The sequence below is a fragment of the Crinia signifera genome, chromosome 4, assembly GCF_055691185.1.
Source record: "Crinia signifera chromosome 4, ASM5569118v1, whole genome shotgun sequence".
NCBI classification, from domain to species: domain Eukaryota; kingdom Metazoa; phylum Chordata; class Amphibia; order Anura; family Myobatrachidae; genus Crinia; species Crinia signifera.
Genome location: NC_139220.1, coordinates 207757974 through 207770249, shown reverse-complemented (window position 1 = coordinate 207770249; position 12276 = coordinate 207757974). Strand labels below are relative to the sequence as shown.

At 43.4% G+C, this 12276-nt stretch overlaps 1 protein-coding gene across 1 annotated transcript in view; it reads left to right on the top strand.

Annotated features, from left to right (window-relative positions):
• Window positions 1-10199: 10199 nt before the first annotated feature.
• Window positions 10200-12276, top strand: part of LINGO1 (leucine rich repeat and Ig domain containing 1) — a 279177-nt gene continuing 277100 nt past the window's right edge. The window contains exon 1 of the mRNA XM_083183619.1: window positions 10200-11088. The gene's annotated coding sequence lies outside the window, so the exon portion shown is untranslated. The remainder of the gene's footprint in view (window positions 11089-12276) is intronic.

Below are 12276 nucleotides of genomic sequence, written 5' to 3'. Positions count from 1 at the left end.
AGTCCAGGCTGCCATTAAATGTATTGACCCTTTAATGTGATTATTATGTGCAAGTAATAGAAAAATGGAAATACAGTATCAGTGAATCTGCAATTAGCCGATCAGCAGTGGCTAGATAGTGCTAGCAGCTGTCATCGAAAATGTGTTTTTGCTCCAGTTCTCAGGCACCCACAATGTTATATAGAAAGAGGAAAGGGGGGGGGGGGGGGGCAGCTAGACTGTAATGAGAGGTGCTACCTTGCTGAGATTTGTAGTTACATGCAAAACAAAGGTGGTTTACAGGTGCAGTATGCACATTACTGCTAACATACAGAAATGTGTATTCCTTTTCAGATTTAATTATGAGGTTGTTAGCAAGATATGAACCATTGCATTAAGGTCACTTCTTTCGAGCAGGTCCCTAATACTATGGGTTTCATGTCTGGGGGAGCAGGGCATCCCCAATCCAGTCTTTATTTTTTTTTTTTCTGTATGTTTTTTTTTTTTTTTACATTCATTCCCTACAGGGAGCCTCTCTCAAGCAATTGGTGAGGGAGCCTACTCGCAAAGACTCAATATTAGATTTAATACTCATAAATGGTGACAGGATATCAGACATATATGTGGGTGAGAACCTGGGATCCAGTGATCATCAAGCAGTATGGTTTAGTATCAAGGCAGGGTCCAACTCCAGTCACACAAAAACTAAGGTGTTGGATTTTAGGAAGGCTGACTTTGCAAAAATGGGGAGATGTTTAAGCGACTCATTAGCGGATTGGATGAACTTGAAAGGAGTGCAGGAGAGGTGGAGAAAATTAAAAAGTGCAATACTAAAGGCAACGGACCTTTGTATCAAAAGGGTTAAGAAAAGTACCAGGAAAAGGAAGCCAGTGTGGTTTACAAAAGAGGTATCAACTAGTGTAAAAGCAAAAAGATGGCCTTTAGGACATACAAGCAGACTCAATATAATAATGACAAAGAAGTGTATCTTGCCAGACGCAAAGAGGCTAAGAAAGTGATCAGGCGTGCCAAGGCACAAGCTGAGGAGAAAATGTCTCAGTCGGTAGATAAAGGAAACAAAACTTTTTTTAAGTATATAAGTGAAAGGAGAAAATCAAATGGAGGAATAATAAGACTGCGGACAGACACTGAGAATTTGGTGGAGTGAGACAAGGCAATTGTAGATCATCTAAATAATTACTTTTGCTCTGTATTCACTATAGAAGGAGAAGGGAAGGGACCACAGTTAAGTTGCAAGGACATTCATAAAAATAAGGTAGATGGAGGTACATTTACTAGGGAGAAAGTCCTAACAGAACTTTCAAGACTGAAAGTGGATAAATCAATGGGGCCAGACGGAGTGCATCCAAGGATACTAAAAGAACTAAAAGATGTGTTGGTAGCGCCATTAACAGATTTATTGAACCAGTCACTAGATACAGGTGCAGTTCCAGAGGACTGGAGAAAAGCAAATGTAGTTCCACTGCACAAAAGCGGAAGCAAAGAAGAAGCAAGTAACTACAGACCAGTGAGCCTTACATCAGTAGTAGGGAAAATAATGGAAACACTATTAAAAGAAAGAATAGTGGAATATCTTAAATTAAACAACTTACAGGATCCAAAACAGCATGGTTTTACTGCAGGGAGATCATGCCAAACAAGTCTCATTGACTTTTTTGACTCCGTGACCAAAATACTAGATGAAGGGGGGGCTGTAGATGTGGCATATCTAGACTTTAGTAAGGCATTTGACACTGTCCCACATCGCAGGCTGCTAAATAAACTTGAAAGTGTGGGATTGGATTATAAAACAATTAAATGGATAAGAACCTGGTTGCAGGATAGGAAACAGACAGTTGTCGTAAATGGAGTGCATTCTATGGAGGGACATGTTACCAGTGGAGTACCCCAGGGATCTGTACTTGGACCAGTGCTCTTTAATATCTTTGTTAGTGACATTGCAAATGGTATTGAAGGGAAAGTATGCCTTTTTGCAGATGATACAAAGATATGCAGCAGAGTAGACACACCAGGAGGGGTAAATCAAATGACTGATGATCTAAGTAAACTTAAGAATTGGTCAAGAGAATGGCAACTACAGTTTAATGCTAAAAAATGCAAAATTATGCACTTGGGACTCAAAAACCCAAAGGCTCAATATAGTATCAAGGGTACTATAATGGAAACTACTGAGGAGGAAAGAGATCTAGGAGTCACTATTTCAAGTGACTTAAAGGCAGGGAGGCAATGTAACAAAGCAATGAGGAAGGCTAGTCAGATGCTTGGTTGCATAGGGAGAGGAATCAGTAGCAAAAAAAAAGACGTAATAATGCCACTTTATAGGTCATTGGTACGACCTCATCTGGAATACTGTGTCCAGTTCTGGAGACCATATCTTCAGAAGGATATAAATACATTGGAGAGTGTACAAAGAAGGGCAACTAAAATGGTTCATGGCCTACATCACAAAACTTACCTGGATAGACTAAAAGTTCTTAACATGTATAGTTTGGAGCAGAGAAGGGAAAGGGGGGACATGATAGAAATCTTCAAATATATCAAGGGTTTTAACATAGTACAGGTGGGAAAATTTCTTCAAAGGAAAACAAGTAATAAAACACAAGGACATGCACTGAAACTGGAGGGAGGTAGGTTCAGGGGAAATGTTAGAAAGAATTACTTCACAGAAAGGGTAGTGGATAAGTGGAATAGCCTCCCATCAGAGGTGGTAGAGGCTAAGACACTAGAACAATTTAAACATGCTTGGGATAGGCATATGAATATCCTTACAAAGAAATAAGGATTAAAAAGGGTTGAGTTTACCTGAAGGGTAAAAAAAGGGGCAGACTAGATGGGCCAAGTGGTTCTTATCTGCCGTCAAATTCTATGTTTCTATGTTTCTATCTTACAATTTTTCGACTAAAAACAAAATCAGAAAAATCGGTCAGAAAACACAGGGTTAAGCGAATTACTCGCCGATCTACGTGTTTTAGTTGAATAAGCTTCCATTTTCGACTATATTCCGTAGATACAGATTTGACTTTGTGCATGCACCTGGACCTGTATTGTGCATGGGCAGTATGGATCCTGCGATATTGGATGCACTTTGATTGCAGAGGTCGCTACAGTGACAGAGTACACAAAAGGGGATTCCAGCACAGCCCACTCTGGCACAAATTGCTCATTCCGAATCTCACATATGCTGTGCAGTATGCAACACGCAGCTACATCAAGCATTATCATGAGGTCGACATCATTGTGCTTAATCAGGCAGCGCCAACGTCCTTTAAAGCGTCCAAATGCATTCTCCACAGCCATCCTGGCTGAACTAAGGGTGTGGACCTCCGCAGTTTGGTGGGTGTGGGTCATTTGGTCGACCAAACTCAAAGGTCAACATGCATTAGGTCGGCCACTGAAGGTGGACAGGCCTTAGGTCAACACATGAAAAATGTCAACATGGCTTTATGTTGACGGAGTCGTTAGGTCGACACAAGCATTAGGTCGACATTGGGAAGGTTGACAGTCAAAAGGTCGACATGGGTTTTCACTTTTTTGGTCCTGATAGTCGGCACTTTCGACATGGACACCAAAAAAGTACAACGTGACCCCTCGCATGGCTCCCATGCTTTGAGCTCCCTATGCTCAGCACACTATTCTATTCTACCTTCACACCCTAGTGGATGGTAGTGCATGAAATACCGCCTGTCAGCACATGTGAAAAACCCATGTTGACCTTTTGACTATTCCTTCCCAATGTCGACCTAATTAGACTGTCAGCCTGAAGCCATGTCAACCTTTTTCAAGTGTCAATCCACGCCTGTATGTTGTCCTTATGACTGTCAACCTAGTGACCAGTGGTGTAACTATAAATTTTGCTCCCCCCAGCCAAAAAAGTTTCTGGCGCCCCCCCCCCCCATGCCCCTTAAAAATTACGTCACACATCATAATGCCCCTTGCACTATATGCCACATGCCGTCATTAACCTTACACTCCACACACCCAAATGCACCTTACACTATGGCCGGAATTTAATGCCGCCTGAGTTTAGTGCAGTGTGAGATGTCCGCTGGTTTTGCCTTGTAAGTTAATTCCCCTTTAAAAAAACGTCAGAATTCAGCGGACATCTCGCACTACACTGAACTCGGGCGGCATTAAATTGCACCCTATACTGTCTGTCACACACCCTTATGCTCCTTACTCTATAGGCCACACATCATACTGCCCTTTACAGTACACGAATTAAGACTTCTGTGCGACTAATTCGCACGGCCGCAAGAAAAAAATAGATGCTCTGTGTAGGCGCAAAATGGCTATTCACCCCTGCTCTGCCAAGCAGAGCACCGAGTGACAGGGCGTCTCCCAACTGACCCTCTTCCCATCGCAGGACATTGCTGCCCTTGGTGGGACAGAGGGACAGTCACAAAAAAAATCCCTGTCCCACGAAAATCCGTACAGGTAGAAAGTACTGTTTGCTGAACGCATGGACACGTAGACGCCGATAAACAGACAGATGATGACAAATGGACAGATCCCAAAACATGGGCGCTGACAAGTTGATACATGGACGCTGACACAGACACATATGTTGACACATGGACACTGACAGACGCCTATACACAGGGATACGCTGACACACAGACTGCACATAGAGACACTGATGCTGACAGACGCTGACATCTAGAGACATAACACAGAAACCCAGACACTGACACAAATATGCTTACATGTGATGACACAGACTGACTGTTTTGCATCCCACTGTAGAAAACCAGGGTTTGAAAGGGTTAACCTTATTGTTGTGTTCAGCTCCTGTGCTGAAGCCTGTAGAAGGGGAGGGCTCTGTAATAGGGATGGCCATCGTTGCTATTGCCATCGATGGTTGCCATCAATGGCAATTCTGCAACTGGCCATCGATAGTGCTAAACTATGCAATGGATGACCATCGATATTTTTACATATCGATGGTCATCCATTGTGTTTGATTGATTGGCCTGTGGGCCAATCAAAACACGAGGCGGGGCTTCGCGGGTGTCGGGGGCGGAGTTATGCTCCGTGTCCCGGCACTTTGAAGAAAAAAAAAAAAGCAAAACATCGTTTTGCTGTTCCATCTATGGAGGGAAACCATCTGGTTCTCCCCCATCGATGGCAAAAGTATTCAACATCGGCCATGAACCATCGATGATTTGGAATCATCGATGGTCGATGGCCATCCCTACTCTGTAACCGGAGTGCAGAGTGGAGGGGAAGAGAAGGCAGCTGCTGGAGCAGGACAGTGAAGATATAACAGAAAGCAGGGAGAGGGACGATGCTGCAGCTGCCCAGCCTGCGCGGATGGAGGTTATGCTGTGTACTGTGTACACAGACGAACTTCCTGCCTGTGTGCTGCTGCTGGTAGGAAGGGAGGTAGAGACAGGACGGACATCACCTCAGCTATGCAGGTTAGAGTGAGGGGCTTCTGGCGCCCACGCAGCCCCTGTTCCTCCAAGCAGTGGCGGGGGCTGCCTTACACAAGCTACGCCACTGCTAGTGACCGTATATACAATTTGATTGCCCTGATGCCCTCACAATCCTTAATCCAGCCATGAGTTGTCCTATATACGGTATAGGGGGTGGCTCAACAACTGGCTAATCTTAACCCACTCTCCCCTATCCATCCCTTTTTCACATTTTGTAGAGAATTTACTACCAGCACCTTATATGGTAAGGTGTTCCATTTCTTAGACAACTTTATAGTAAATGATGTTCATATAATTTGTTCTGCAATGTATGACTCCACTTTAGTAAATACACAAATGAATTAATTAATAATTCAAAGCATGACTAAATGTTGACAATATGCAAATCATAAATTATAATTGTATGCTATACATTAATAACTGCTTCCTCACTCCTATACACTTCAGTCTCCAGTTGCACATTGCATAAGTAGCTTTGTAACTGGTAATGTGAAAGAATTAGGGACAGGGGAATTTTGGCGTAGCAGGAGAGCTGCGCTTGATATAAGCAATTAGAGATATTTACTACAAAAACCCTATTAGGTTCACATCTAAACTTCAAATGGACTCTCAAGACCCATTTCTTCACCAAACCCAGCCAAATCTCATCCTAACCCTCTGGTCTACACTTGGTGGTTATTGTGGTCCGTTTGTTCTGGCCCCTTTATTCGCAAGGGGTCCGATGGAGTGAGACTGCGCATGTGCAGACACATTTCTGTGCTTGTGCAGACGCACGTTCCCATGAAAATGCTGGGCATTCCCATTGAATTCACTTGGTGACATGGGCACGGGGGGCAGGTAGCTGACATCACCAGATGTCAGCTGCCCGCCCACTTCCTTCCGAATGCCCACGCACATCTAAGGTTACCTGAGAGTAACTTTAGATGTGCGTGTGCCTTCCAAATCATGGATTGTCAGCGACAATTGAATGATGTGGGCAGTGTAAGATTAAGCCTTTCGAGGGGCCCAGGGCACTTTAGACAGGGGGGCCCCTTGCACTTGTCACTACTGGCCGCAAACTGCATGGGAGAATATTACACTGTCAAAACACAGAGTAAAGGCAGTATAAACTTGGTCAATGGGTAGCTATATATACTACATACATACATACCAAATGAAAAGCCTGTGTTTGTCCCTCTGCACCTTACTCTGTAGGACTGTAGGAGACCTCACAGGCTCAGTGCTGCCTCTGATTAAAAACCCTCCCATGACTAGGTTGCTGCTGCTGCTCTCCTCCATGGGCCTGACAAGCATGTAATGAGCTCCACCAATCAGAGCTCAGCACAAACCTCTTAGCCTCTGCCCTCTTGTGCAATGTGTCATGGGACTTAGTCAAGTCCCAGCAATGTACTGCATTACTGGCACCCGATGCTCAGCACCATTAATGATTGTCACATTGGCAGATAGGGGAAGCTGCAGCACTACCCCACTCCCATGCACAAAACCTTCATAATATATATATATGTTTTTAAAAAATACATGCCAACCACCGGGGGCTCCTAGCTAGAGGGGGCCCAGAGGTACTGACCCCCTTTGGCCCCCCCCCTTTAATCCGGCCCTGGATGTGGGTGTTCCCCCTGGTGTGCGAATGGATGTTTATGTTAAACATCCATTCGCATCCCTTGCGAACGAGCATGGCGTGCGAAGGGGGGGGAGGGGCGGTTGACCTGGCATTCACAGGGCGGCATCTGGTGCACTCACAAGGGTGAAAATTCTCAGCCTTGCAAAACAACCAGCATAAGGTCCTTACTGTCTACCCCATCTGTGTCACCCCTATCTGTCCCTCTCTTTAGAATGTACGTTTTCATGAGCAAAGCCATTTTCTCTCCTGTGCTTTTTCCGTCTCTTACTTAAACATTCTTCAATTGCACCAAATACCACGGTTTTCTGCCACTTCTTTCTGATACTTATTTCAGTGCCGTCTGCTGATGCAGCTATGTTTATGTGGTAACTATGCTAACAGTAGCCCGAGAAGGGGGTGTTAGGTTCGGGCACTAGTGGGGGGGATTTACGGTTAGGCTGCAGGTAGGGTAAGTTTAGGGTTAAAAGAGAATGTTTCTATACCTGCGCACTGAATCTATCCTTGTGTGTTTCTTAGGACTAGCAGCTGCACTTAAACGGATGACTGGGTCCGTTTATTGTTGCAAGATAAAGAAATTTGGTTGTTGTGCCGCGCTCTGTCACTGAAATTCTACAAATGGTTTGACAAAATATAGTGTTGTTTATTTGTTTGACATGTAGCTATACACACAAGATGATTGGCCTTTTCAGTATACTGACCAGTCATGGGAGGCTGGAAAAGTATACTCCTTCAAGGTCAATGATCATTTAAAATAAAATAAAAATGACATACACAATAGCCCATTAAAGATGTGCCTGAAATACACAAAACAAATACGTAGAGGAATAATATGAAAAAATATATTCATAATGCAAAAATAGTGCAAAAAATATTGGAGCATAAATTGTATGTCCAATATATTGTGTAGTGTGACACCTCATACAGACAGGAAGCAGCGTCTGTGACTCCTGTAGCTCGGTCAGACGCACTCTGCACGGAGCTACCATTGCTGAACAGGACACGGACGTAGCACCCCCAGTCCGGGACCCGGGGTACCCCAGCCACCTCAAGCAAGAGAAAACCGCTCCCGAACACGAAGCACTGCGCCCACAGGTACCATCATTCTTTTGCAGAACCAATCACCCATAAAGGATTACACTGCAAAACTTCAGGATTTCTTTCAGAACCCCAGACATTATTGTGTACACATCCAATCTGAGTGTACACACCACACAATATATTGGACATACAATTTATGCTCCAATATTTTTTGCACTATTTTTGCATTATCAATATATTTTTTCATATTATTCCTGTACGTATTTGTTTTGTGTATTTCAGGCACATCTTTCATGCGCTATTGTGTGTGTCATTTTTATTTTATTTTAAATGATCATTGACCTTGAAGGAGTATACTTTTCCAGCCTCCCATGACTGGTCAGTATACTGAAAAGGCCAATCATCTTGTGTGTATAGCTACATGTCAAAGAAATAAACAACACTATATTTTGTCAAACCATTTGTAGAATTTCAGTGACAGAGCGCGGCACAACAACCAAATTTCTTTAAGTTTAGGGTTAGGCTGCGTGATGGGGGTAGGTTTAGGCAGCAGGGAGGGGGGGAGGTTAAGAGGCAGGGTGTGTGAGGGTAAGGGTTCGGCTTCTGTAAGGGAGGGTAAGGGAAGCGGGTTAGAGTGACTTTCGAGCCCCTGTCGACATTTTCACTATAGAGATGCTGGGGACAGAATTATGACTGCTGACATGCTAAATGCCAGGATAGCATATGTATCCCATTTATGTGCCCTGTCCTTGTTCTTTATTGTCTGCATCTGTAAGTCAGTGTTCCCCGTTTTGCGTGTACATTTATGTACAGCGGATCTCTTGTGGCACCATATAAATAAAGGATAATAATTATCTAGCCAAGACCTGTAGGTGATTTTTTCCAGTTTAAATCAAATGTTTAGCAAATTAGGGTTTTTCTATTAAAAAAAAAGCCCCCCAAATATTAATAAATCGTTCTTGTTCATAACTTGCTTGGGTTTAACTGCATCTAATGTAAATACACTTGAAGCAAACATATATTAGCTACTGGTGCTTGCATATGAGATGCTGCTGACTCAACATACAGTACTGTATATATATATGTATATGGGAGGGATCAACTCCCAATTGGATTCAGAATATACATAAAGAAATTAGGAAGTACCTCTTATAATGTTATAGATCACTTTCATCATTATAAAGTTAAAACAAACACCTCAAATCTTTGATTGCTACCCATAATGCATCAAACCATTGCATTGTTCTGCAATAATTTAAAATATATTGACATCCCAAAAAAGGAAAAGATCAATACAAAATGGTCCAGATTGTTTACTTAAGAGAGATCCATCCGGACAGAAACATAAATCTATAGTTGCAGCCAAGTTATGCCTAGGGTTAATGCATGTATATTTACTATTAATGAAGGACCTTTATTTCCATTGACCATATTACATAACAGACAGTACAAACACAAATCAGTATCCAGCCTATTGCCTACCTGAAACTATGGTTATCTCCTGCCCATGGAGAACTAGGAATCTCTCATATCAATGCAAATGCACAAACTGGGGAAAAAAACAAAACAACTTAAATTGGTATAAATATGTGGCATAATGTATCCCATATAATAAATGATTAATCACTCAGCGGTTCTGTAGATTTAATGCAAATTGCAAACCTTCAAGGTGACTAATAACAAAATAGAAGATGGTCACCCCAAAGTCACTACAAACACAGAAAAAATTAAGACAATAGAATTGCATAGGCAAGAACGTGGGTGCATACAATCCCCACCTTTATGTCAGGTTACATATTAAACTCTGAGGAGAAACACCTGCACTTTACAGAGTACAGGTATTTCTAGGTTTTACTGCAAATGAATTACATATAATTGCTGCACGTAGGAATTAGTAGAGGATTTATCTATGAAAAATATCAATGATTTGTTGAAATTGATTGTTGGATGATTCTTTTGTCAAAACCCTGCTCTGGGCCATCATCATTTGTATGATACATAAAGAAATGCAAGAGCACTGGGCCCAGAATGCAATGCACATGGTTCTAAGGTCAAGGATACACTGACTGACCACAATGCACTGCAAATCAGAAGGCTCGGGGTCTTGCTAAGCCTGTCTAGCATAGGTCTGAGAGCAGCATCTTAGATGTGAGGCAGCAGGACTACAGAGCCCAGAATGCACATGGAGATGAAACACAACATCTCTGCAGTCAGCAGTTGCTGGGAGGGGCAGCTGGACCAGTCTGCTGCTACTAGATAGGGAATAAGATAAGGAGGCAGCAGCAGGCACAGAGCAGGGAGGGAGAGGAGACACTGAATCAGCACAGCCTGGCTGCTGCTGCTCCCACAAGGGCACTGACAGGGTATCCCAAAAACAGGGCATCTGGGTCATAGGAGGAGGAAGGCAGCAGAGATTGCGGGATGCTGGGGAGATCCGTGTGATTATACAGTAGATCCTGCTTGCACTGCACTCCCTCCTCCCCCGCCATCGCCTGCCTACACCTGCGAGCAGGAGGAAATAAGGAGCTGTGGATGATTTGGGGAATGAGTGCGGAGAGGCGAGCTGCGTGTTCCCCTGTGGGGGGGTCAGAGATCTAGCGTGTGCCAGCTGGACCCGCATCCATCCGTCCACAGACCTGCAGGGCATCACTGGGAGGCTTCCGCTGCCGCCTCTGTGGCGACTGATCTTTTCTTACATCTCGCACTTGCTCGGGTGCGGGCCATGGAGCGGGGCTGTCGCGGGCTCCACTACTACTGCTGCCGCCGCCACCGGTGCGGAGGATGCTCGTCCTGAATAGCGTGTCGGTGTTACCCGGACAGCGCACATCCCAGTGACACGTCCGCCGCTCTCCCAGGCGCTATACCGGTATATGGGCATATTAGCGCTGTCTCACTACAGCCGTACAGTCCGTGCCAATGACAGGTGCTGCCTGCTCCGCACGCTGCTAGGACAGAGGCTATGAGGAGTGTCATCTGATGCTGGCATGTGATAAGGTGAGCAGTGCACGGTGTGTCTGGCTACATGTGAGTGTGACATACCTCTGTACATACAGTGCGTGTGTGCTGGTGCATGGCAGCAGCAATAGGGCCAGCCTTTCATACAGTACTTACCACATCTCTTCTATTGGGATTCTTTTTCCGCTTTTTATATTGTGCTTTGCACTTCTGTAGTGGCCTGTGATTGAATCTATCTATTTATCTATCATATGTCATGTTTGTCCTCTATGCTGAATGTGTGTGAAATAGTCATGAACAGAAATGAAGAAAAACAAAAAAAAATTATGCAGTATCTGAATTTCCTAAGTGTCCTTCATTTATAGATGTGCTGGGCTGTATGGGCATACTGTATAATGCACTTGTACATGTGTGTAGCCTGCAGGAAGCATGTTCTGCCAGGAATGCCTCATATATCACTGTGCTGCTGTGCACAAGAACTTACTACCAGACACAATTACACTAGCATGTAAAATTCACAAATGTCTTATTCCCTCTTTGCACAGCTATGTCAATATTATCTAAGCTTCTTATTGAAAATATACATTTGTGCTTATTTACTATTGTTCATCCAATTTTTCTGGTTTACTGCAGAACTAGAAAGTTGTTGCTGATAAATGCACTGATGGAAAGGTTGTGTAATGTACAGTAGAGTAGCTTCATACACATGACTTTCACAGCCTGTATTCAGGAGTGATGGTCACCCACCTTCTCCTTTCAGAAAATATGGTGCATCCAATGTTATAAAAAATATATATACTAACCAATATTTTATTCAAAGCTGCAGTGACAAGGTTTTAGTGCTTTACCACAAAGATTATGGTGGAAGCCATCTTTGAGTGGCTGGTGAAATATAATGCTTTAAATCTGTTTTCCACCATCAACCTTGCCTGGCGTTTATTCTCCCTCTCTGCCCTCTGCTCTCTACTGTCTGTGATTCCATGCAGTTTTCTCCTTTTCTGTCACTGGTCTATACATGCTAGCTTTTACAGTGTGTCATGTCATCATTTCTGACTGTATTTCCCACCAATCTCAGCTCTGTTTTTTTTTCATCCAAAACATTATTTTTGACCTATATCTTTCTTTTCTTGACTCAGACATATCTATGCAACTCCTCTCTAAAAGCCCCTTACTGACAGTACAATTATAAGGCAATCTAATGTAAAATGCACTATATCCACTTCTGGT